Raw genomic sequence first — 10,210 nt, forward strand, 5'->3', positions numbered from 1 at the left:
ACTCAGCTGCCTGGTTTAGGTGGGGCTGTGCCCTCCAGTTCCTCATAGACGTCCCATTAGTTCCTCCGTCCTTGATGTCATTTGCTTTGTGACCCGGCTTTATTCTAAGACTGCGGAAAAGCGAGTCAGTTTAGCAGCGAACAGTTAGGTACCGGAGGCTTCTAATGTATTCAAATTTGGTATATAAAACATTGAGTTGTTGGTGTGATTTGTTCCTTTCATTGTGGTCTTAAAATAGTTTTAGAACGTGTTCACAGAATGCTAGCAGCACATGTGTGAACCCTAAAACTTGGATTCAGAACAATTTGAGATCAGTGGGAAGATCGTCCCTCCCACCCTTCAGTATAGCAGACATTGTGAAGTGCCCAGTTGGCACTCAGTACACAGAAGAAATAAACAGATGTGGACCCTCACACGGCACCTGTATGAGCCACACCTTCAGAGCCATCCACACATATGGACCACAGAGGAAGCTCCAGTCTTGGCTCAGATACTACTTGATATTGGACCTTAGGGGTGCCTGGGTGGCTCAGTCGGTTAAGCATGTAACTCTTGATTTCTACTTGGGTCATGATCTCACAGTTTCTGGGTTCGACCCACCTCAGTCTCTGCCTTGGCAGTGTGGAGCCTGCTTGGGATTCTCACTCTCTCCCTCGCTCTCTCTCTCCGTCTCAAAATGAATAAACTTTAAAAAAAAAAAAAAAGCAATAGGGAGGCACCTGGGTGGCTCTGTCGGTTAAGCGTCCGACTTCAGGATCGGTCATGATCTCATGGTTTGTGGGTTTGAGCCCCGCGTTAACCTCTGTGCTGACAGCTCAGAGCCTGGAGCCTGTTTCAGATTCTGTGTCTCCCTCTCTCTCTGCCCCACCCCCGCTCACACTCTGTCTCCCTCTGTCTCAAAAATCAATAAACATTAAAAAGAAATTAAAAGAGCAAAGCAATAGGACCTTAGACCTCCAGAGTTGTCTCATATCAATGTAATTGGTATAAGTTACCTCTTTAAAGTTCTCTTCCTACAACAGGGTGCTATGATTCTGCAGTTAGGACAGCTGTTTTCTTTCATGCTATCTCAAGAAAAGGAGGCAGCAGGATTCTGTTCATCAGAATTTTAGATGATAAGCAAAATTCTAAACCTTCTTCCAAGGAAGGTCATATTAAAATGAACCGTAATGAATTCAGAAGCTCAGAGCTCAGTCTCCAGCATTTAAAAAGGCACCACAGTACCTGAAGAGATGTAAGAAAGAGTATGGTTGTCATTCTTCATAACATCACATGCAAGATTAAGTCTTCTGCTTCATGCCTTAAAAATAGAGTTAAAAGACAACCCTAGAGAAATCTTAATATGCACGAAAACTTCCAATGAAGATTAATATTTTATTTTACTCACACACATTTAATTTCATTTGACTGTAAGCAAAAATAATTTTTGTTACTCACATAAACTACTGATAATTGCCTTAACGGCATTAGCTTTGTTCGAATTTCTATTGATTGCAAAGACCTAAATAATTTTAATTCCATAAGCTTGGTTTTCTTACACCTAAGAGGAAACAGCACAGAGTGTACGTACTTTATTCTTTGCTTTTTGTGAGCTTTGTTGTTCTGAATATAAAATCAAGTTTTCCCTAAGGCAATGAAAATGTTACTTTTTTTTTTTAACGCTTTCAATTGTAAGGAAATTGGATGAACACTGAAAATAGGCTAGGAACTGGATAACAAAATTCAGGAGACACTTAATCTCAATATATAGATAACGTCTTCATTAACTAGGAAAATGATTTTAGCTTTTGTTTTGAAGTGAACATTTTTATTAAATAAATTCTTAAATTTGGTAGAGGAAAAGGGTTTTTCACTGTCGAATCTTGTTACCAGTGTTAGGTGAATGGAAAATTAGGGCAAATGCAAATAACGGAGGAAAGAGGAATGATTTGAATGCCTATTGAAACTGTCAGGCCTTGTCCAGACATTATCCCGTTAGTCTTAGGAAGAATTCTCTATGGTCGCTTTCACAGTCCCTATTTTGCTAAAAAATAAAGAGGCTAAAGTGTGGTCACAGGCTCACCAATAGGCAGGATCTGATTTTAGGCGGCTTGGTTCCAAACCTTGAGAGTTTTCCATTTCACCATCCTGTAGGGAAGAAGTGTATTTTTGTGCAAACACGACTTCCTATCTGTGTTTCCCATTAGACTGTAAGTTATGTGAGACCAGAGATAGAATTTGTCCTGTTCTCTACTCTGTGCCAGCTCACTTCCTAAATCCTGAGGAAATGCTCAGAAGAGCGATGGGAAGGGAAGAGCACTCCGAGAAATGGGAATTAAACAAACAGTAAACAATGAACTATAAACATAAACAATCAGGCAAACTTGTTTCGCTTCGTATATTTCGAAACACTAATTTTGAGGCTACTGATTGTTCTTTCTTAAAGAAGATGGCTGTAGAATTTTGTTGTGAAGTTCAATACTGATTTTGAGTAATCTATGGAAAGGAATGTGTGAGTAGCATGTAAAATAATGACCTTCCTTTTAGGTTTAGAAATAAGAACTGGTGACCCACAGTCTGTTTTGGTTGAATCTCCTCAAGTTCATTTCTACTATAATAACGTGCAACAGCTGTCTTCCCAAAATGGAGCATTCACTATGTAGTAACAGTTTTTTGGCATTACCTCTAAAACCAAGTGTTTTGTTTAGTCTTAGTGAACAAAATTAGTAACTTGAGGTCACCCGCCATCCTGAATATACTTATTTTATAATCATTGCATATATGCCAGTGCCTTAGAGTCAGAAGCCGTGTTCCTTATACACAGGTTCTGAACTCTCCTTGGATAAAACACTTTCCCATCTTCTTTGATATATTCCAAACTCATTCATTTTATGGTAAGTAGCTCAGGGACTTAGTGTCTCAGTAAAAATATGCTGGTTTTGCAGCTGGTTACTTTTAAGAAGAAGATTCTTGAAATTAATTAAGTATATGAAAGACTAAAATAATCCTCCTGGATTCTCTTACTCTTTAATTCAGCACAAAATGACTTTAAAAATTATTACCTCACATGGACCTTGTGTTGTGGTCAAGGCCATTCCCTTTTTCTAACTACTGGGCCACTGTTGATAAATTTCTAAAATGGACAGTTGTGCTATTTCTGAGAATTGTTTCTATTTCATGCTTAATGCAATCAGTGGAAAGACAGAGTACTGAATTTTGAATATTACATCCTTGTAATGATTACCATTTTAATGTTTTGACTTGACATTAATTAGCTTCTCAGCACTGTAGTATTTCATACAAATGTACACAGGCAAAACTGAAGGAATTTTGTTAAAACCATGGCTCATGTGTGTTGAGGATAGTAAATGTATTTTGCTCTACCTTCACCTAGAAAGAAATCCTTGGATTTCACATCTCTTAAGTGAGAATTTATTAATACTGTGCACCTTGTATTTCTAATACACAGGTGTTAAAATATTTGATTACATTTTTCCTCTTAATTTTAGATTAGAGCACTGAAAATAAGAATTTTAGATCCTAATTGTTATATTCTGCTAACTTTTATTAATCTCAGCCACAATAAAGATAATATAGAACACGAAAATCCACCTTTTAAAATTCCTATTTGAACTTGAGAGACTTGGAGAAGTCACTTTTGATTACAAATGGTTAATCCTCTAGTCTTCTGTTTAACAAGTTGGTCATCTTTTATCATTTCCCTTATATAAAAATAATTCATCTTTCTGCCATGCCTCTTGACCTTAATTCAGGGAGTTCTGTGTTCTGGGTCAATTTTGGAAAACTGAGTCAGTATCCCAAAACCATATGGCATGATGTACTTTTTGCCACTATTTTTAGTAGTAGTATCATTAAATGTTATTTTTCATTGACGTTTTAGCCAAACTCTTATTTCCAATATCATGCACAATGACTTATCCCATTATTTGGCATGACTAAATAGTATATGGTTAGAAACTTTGCTACCAAGCAAAGCATATTTTTTTTTCCATTCCGTGTATATCCAGAGATGATGATTGGACTCTACCTTGTTCTTTCTTTCTTAATCAGATATCGATAAAGCATCAGGTCTTGCAAGATCAGAGAATCAAAGATGATTAACATACCAACAGCCCTTGTTCGCCAAATCCCCTTGCAATTAGCAACTAGAATCTGTGACAAATGAAGGTAGCATGGAAGGTGTGAGATAAGAACAGTGATAGGAGGTGATGAAATTGCTGTGGGGTCTGAGGGAGAGAACGGACCAACCTGTTTAGTATACCCATGGAGGAAATCAGAGGAGATGAAAATTGAGGCTTGACTTTGAGGAAGCAGAGGGTTTCTACCAGGTGGAGAAGGTAGAAAAGACCATTCTGATTGGGAAAGCTTTGCCTGTGGTAGCTCTGAACCTTGGAGGTCACACAGTGTCAGAAGGACTGGACCCCAGTGAGCAACCTCTTGAGCACTTACTGACTCTCAACCCTTGGGTAAGCTACGTAATGTGCTTGAGCCTCAGTCTTGTGGTTGGTTGTGGGATTAAATGAGATCTATACCAAACTGCTGACACAGTGAGTGACACATCTTAGACACGCGTTAATTTTACTTTATTCTGTTACCTGGGTATTCAGGGATGATCAGTAGCTCCGTGAAGTTGGAATATAGACAGACTATTGGTGAGTGAGGACAGTGAGTGACCGAAGGTAGAATGGAAAGAGAGCTGGAGGCAGGATTGTGATCTATTTCATACTTCGATTTTATCTTAAAGTCAATGAAAGTTGACCAGAATGAAAGTACCAGAGGGTGATGTGATCAGGGTCTACTTAGAATTGTATTTCTTGGGAATCTCTGGAAGATGGACTGGAGGAAGATGAAGCATGTTCTTCCCATCCATCAGGAGTCCACTGAGCATCCATTTTGGTTGTGTTGGCCAGACATGGTAAGAAGTGGATTTTAGCTATCGGGAAAAGGAGGAAGGCTGCCAGGTCTGAATATTCTGGTGCCTGAGGCACGATGAATTCCTAGTGCAGGGCTCTGGAGGAGTAGCTGTGGGGTGTGTAGTCTCTGAGGCCTTGGGAAACTCATCAAAAGTTCTCTTTGGCTCAGCTGAGGCAGGAGGATGCTTACCTCCACAGGAACTATATAATGCTCAGGGAACGAACACCTGCTTTAGTAATTCCCAGGGACAGAAATTCAGGGTTTACCCCATTCTCTTGGACCTTTCAACCTGGAGACCTAGTCCTAATCATGATAAGTACTGCTAGAGCTGCATGTCATTGTAGGAATTTTTAAAAATAAGGTTTTATGTTTTTGTACTCTAACATAATAAGATGCACACAGGCTCTAATAGATTGAAAGAATGAAGAAATGACTTCACCCTGTTATTTTCACTACTTACACCTACTACTGCCTTTCCCTGTATAGCCAAGCTTCCTGAAAGAATATTCCACATTCACATTCTGTATCAGCAAGGGTTTCAGGAAGAAACAGATGGCACATTAGAATTGGGGTACTTGAAGGAATGTCTACTAAAGGAACTCGTTAGGAATGTGTGGGCAGGGGAGAAGGAAACCATCAGGAATAGTGCCGTCCTCTGAGGCTTTTTCCATCTCCAGAATCATCAGACTCTTGAGTTGGTATATTTTAGAGTTGTACAAAAAAAAAATTACTTAAAGATTCCTACAGGTTGCTCTTTGTCTGATAGGAGACATAAAGGATGAACTTCAGATTTGCATTAAAAGCTTTTAGAAAATTGACATATCTCTTTTTGATAAGTTGAAAGACCACGGTAATTTAGTTTAATGTGTTAAGTAGTTGTTTTACTGCAATGGGCCTTTTTTCTTGTGGGGATATACTTTGTGTTTTATGTCTGTGTTATTTCTTTCCTCTGTATTGAGTTGAAAAAAGCATGTGACGAACAAATAATGCAAAATGATGATTTCAAATAATGTTTTAATAGCTGCATATGTTAATAGTATGATTTAAAGGAATGGTTAATTAATGCAATTCAAATATAACTGCCCAGTTTGAGATTGAAGAAGATTTAGTGGGAAATAACTTGACACATAAATATTTAAAGTTGAGGAGGAGAACAAGCCACAACTTTTGCTTTTTGCTTTTTCCCTGATGTTGCCAAGTTTTTCTTATTCTCAAGCTTAGCTGAGAAATTTATATACTTCTATAAGCCCCCAATTTATCTGTTGAATTTTCTGTACCTTTGCAGCCTTTCTCTAAATTCTTACAAGGTAATTTGCCCTTTCGAACCACTTTTACCTTGTTTTGTTCTGCTCTATTTTTTTATCCCCTTCCCTGGGTGGCTTCATCTTTAAGGTCCTGTTCTCAGTTTTATCTTTATTGATCTTCCTCTTCCTTATTGATCTCATCTTTCATTACATGTGATGTATTTGGGGATGATAAAGATAATTAAGTGCTGAAAACAAAGTCATGGATTTAATGCTGGAAGACAAATAGAACAGGACCAAAAAGTTTAACTTGATTTCAGTTTCAGGGTCCCACTTATGTCCACGAGTAAACTGTCCATCAGGGAATTGAAAGGCTCGTGAATGTAAGCAATGCAGTACCAGGTAGAACTGCAGGGGACACTAAACCAGGTAGTGACAGGGTCACCTCTCGTAGTTTGAGATTTTGCCATGGTGTTTACTCTCGGGTGGAGCCCAGTTTGGACTTACTGGTGCTAGGACTCACTTTGTCATTGAACTGCTTTGACTTTCCCCATCAAGCTTCCTTCATCTTTTCTAAAGAGGGATTTAGGTAGAATCTAGTGTTTGGACAAAATGGTTTTAACCTTTTTTTTTTTTTTCTTTTTAACCTTTTAACCTCATGTTCTCTGGAACAAATCTAATTTATGGTTAAGATACGATACAAGGACTTTTAAATAGCCTGCATTTCACATTCTTGTTTGTTTGAACTACTTGATTTTAGGACTAAAGTTTTAAATATTGAAAATACGAATAGGGGCTCCTGGGTGGCTCAGTGAGTTAAGTGTCTGACTTCAGCTCAGGTCATGATCTCGCTGTCCTTGAGTTGGAGCCCCGTGTAAGGCTCTGTGCTGACAGCTCAGAGCCTGGAGCCTGCTTCGGATTCGGTGTCTTCCTGTCTGTCCTTCCCCCACTTGTATGGTCTCTCTCTGTCTCTCTCAAAAAAAATGAATAAATGTTAAAAAAAAAAAATGTGAATAGATACATACCCAAAGTTACCCTACATGGACTACACAGCAGCATTGTTCACTAGAAGCACAGAAACAGCCTAAATGCCCATCAGTAAATGACTGATACCCATTCTTAATTCAAACAAAATTGTTAAGTGGGTAATAAAAGTAAATGTGTTGTGTTGCCATATAAACACCTGCAAGATGTATTCAATGGGAAAGAAAAAAAGGCAGAGCAGTTAACACAGTATAATCTCATCTGTGTGTAAACGAGAGGAGGTTTGTGTGTACGTGTTTGTATATGCACACAAGTGGGATTGGTGGCGGGACATTGAGGCCCTTGGAGTTGCCCACATTTTCATTAGGTGGATGTGTTACTTCGTTGTTTACACGTGTGTAATGAAGGCTTTCTTGCTATTTCCTTGATGATGACTGAAATGTGGGTGGCGTTCGTGGGTGTGACATGAATGGCACAAGAGGTGAAGCCCCAGTGGGATGAGAAGGGATCCTTGCAAAGAAGCAGCCTGTTGACAGAGCCAATGAATCATATGATGTTAGCATGAAATTAAATCTATTAGTTGAATTCATAGGTCTCAATGTATAGATCTAAAAATTGATGTATAGACTTATATACATAGAAGTAACTCTACACGTATTAAATAGAATAATGGTTGTAAGTATGTGTATATTTGTATGTATATGCACATGTATATTGACACACATATGAATTTGTGTATGGGGTGTGTGTGTGTGTGTGTGTGTGTGTGTGTGTGTGTGTTCCCCAACTCCCTCCACTGGGAATTCTTGAAAATGAAATACTACGATAGCATGAACACAGCTGGCCCCCAAATCTTGACTTATAAATACCATTCTCTACTAACAAGAATCAGGGCTTCTTACAGAGATGCCTGATGCCAAGGCTAGGGCAGGCAAAGTAGAAGATGAACTTGGGGTATCTTGTTGGCCAGAAAGCAAGAAAGTGCACAAAGAGTGATGGGGGCGTGTCAACTCAAAAGTACTCTTGTTGGCCAAACTGGGGACAAAGCAAATGTCAAAAACAGATTATAACCCGTTGAGTAAAACAGGAAACCTAGTATCATATTGAAAAAAATGAAAGAATAAATTGACAGTATGATGAAGAATCAGATATTCATATGATTGGAAGTATCTCCGCCAAATATTTAAAAATTACTAAGAGAAAAAGAGAAACTTTACTGTGGATAAACCCGGTAGAGACCACCTTATCCAAGAGGTCAAAGTGAATATCGTCCGTGATGGGATAAATGGAAGTCATGTGATGTCTGATGGGATGCAGTGGAACAACATAGCCTCGATCCTGCCAAGATGCAGAACCTCAATCTAAACTTGAGGGAACATGAGACGAACGCAAACTGAGGGGAGGTCGACAGAAGAAGTGTTGTGTCCTCTTTGAAAGTGTCAAAGTCAAGAAAGTTGAAAAAGTACGGAGGAACTATTTCCAGACTAAAAGAGATCAAAAAGACACTATGACTAGATGCAATGTTTTATTCTTTTCTGGATCGTTTTTACTATGATGGACAATATTGGGGTAATTGGAGGAACTTGAATAGGGTTTGAAGATTAGATGGTAGTATAAATCATTATCAATCCCCCAATTCTGTGTGGGTATTATTATACAGGGGAATGTCCTCACTTGTGGGAAATAAACTCTGGGGCCAAGGGTATCAGGCCAGCAATTTATTCCCAAATGGCTCAAGAAAACAAACACACAAACAAAAACTCCTACAGTACTTGTAACTCTTGTATATTTGAGATAGTTTCAAGATAAAAATAAAAAACAAAAATGTATTTGTTAGACAAATACCGTATGGTAACTCTGATACGTGGGATCTAAAAAAGCCAAATTCATAGAAACATAGACGAAAATGGTGGTTACTGGGGGTTGAGGGTGGGGAAAAGGGGGAGATAGGGGTCAAACAGTACAAACTTTGATAAGATGAACACATTCTGGGGATCTAAAGTATAGCACGATGATTATAATTTAATAATACTATAGAGCATACTTGAAAGTCGGTAAGAGAATACATCGTAAATGTTCTCACCGCAAAAAAGAAAATGGTCGTTACGGGACATGATGGAGCTATAGGCTGAGGCTATGTTGGTAATCATTTTGCAACATAGAAGTTGATCAAATCAACACATGGTGCGCTTTAAACTTACACAATGTTACATGTCAGCTGCTACATGTCAGCTGCGTCTCAAAATTGGAAAGAATGTGTTTTTTTTATTTTTGTAAGCTCTGCAGGGTTTCATTAAACTGGACTTTGTGTAAGTCTTGAGTGAAAACATAGGCAAACCGAAATGTTTCTACTCATTAAGTGTTTTGTTATTTTAATTATAGTAATGATTGACGTATGGGAAAATACATGCTAAATTTTGACTTGATATACGAAATGGTCCATATAAGACTAATGTATTGAGTCATTTTGGAAAAATGCTCTTCATAGATGGTTTACCTTTACGCACAGTACTGCGTGCTTTTATAGAGCAAGTTCTTGTATAACTAAACCACCTTGGGCTCAAATATATCTCCAGATAGGAGGTTTGAATTTGGATAAAATTTCAGAACCGCTTCTTTCCTGACTGCATCTGCCAATGCCCCTGCTTAGTTTTTCCTTGTCTCTGCCTAATTCTCTCTACCTTGTACCCCAGTCTCCAGCCATATTAAGTAGAGTCCAGATGAATGATGACAGAGCCCTTTCTGCCACATGTGAGAACAAGCAGAATATTTTCCTTGTATTGAACTTAACTACATTATTGAGTAGCTTGAGAATAAAAATAAATAGGACACAATCTCTCCTTTAAAAGTGTGACCAGTCTTTGCCCACAATGTCACCTAGAGGTTTGCCTTGATTAGCGAGTGAAGAAAAATATCTTCCATTATCCAGAGTCAAATGAAGGCCATCCCAAATCCTCAGGTACTGTACCCTGTACTGTTCTAGGGGTCTTTTTAAATTAACAACTAATTATCCCAGAGTGGAAATCAAAATAGAAGAGCAATGCATTGCACTGCAGAATGTTTTTCCT

The sequence above is a fragment of the Acinonyx jubatus genome, chromosome A2 (genome assembly GCF_027475565.1).
Source record: "Acinonyx jubatus isolate Ajub_Pintada_27869175 chromosome A2, VMU_Ajub_asm_v1.0, whole genome shotgun sequence".
In the NCBI taxonomy this organism is placed as follows: Eukaryota; Metazoa; Chordata; class Mammalia; order Carnivora; family Felidae; genus Acinonyx; species Acinonyx jubatus.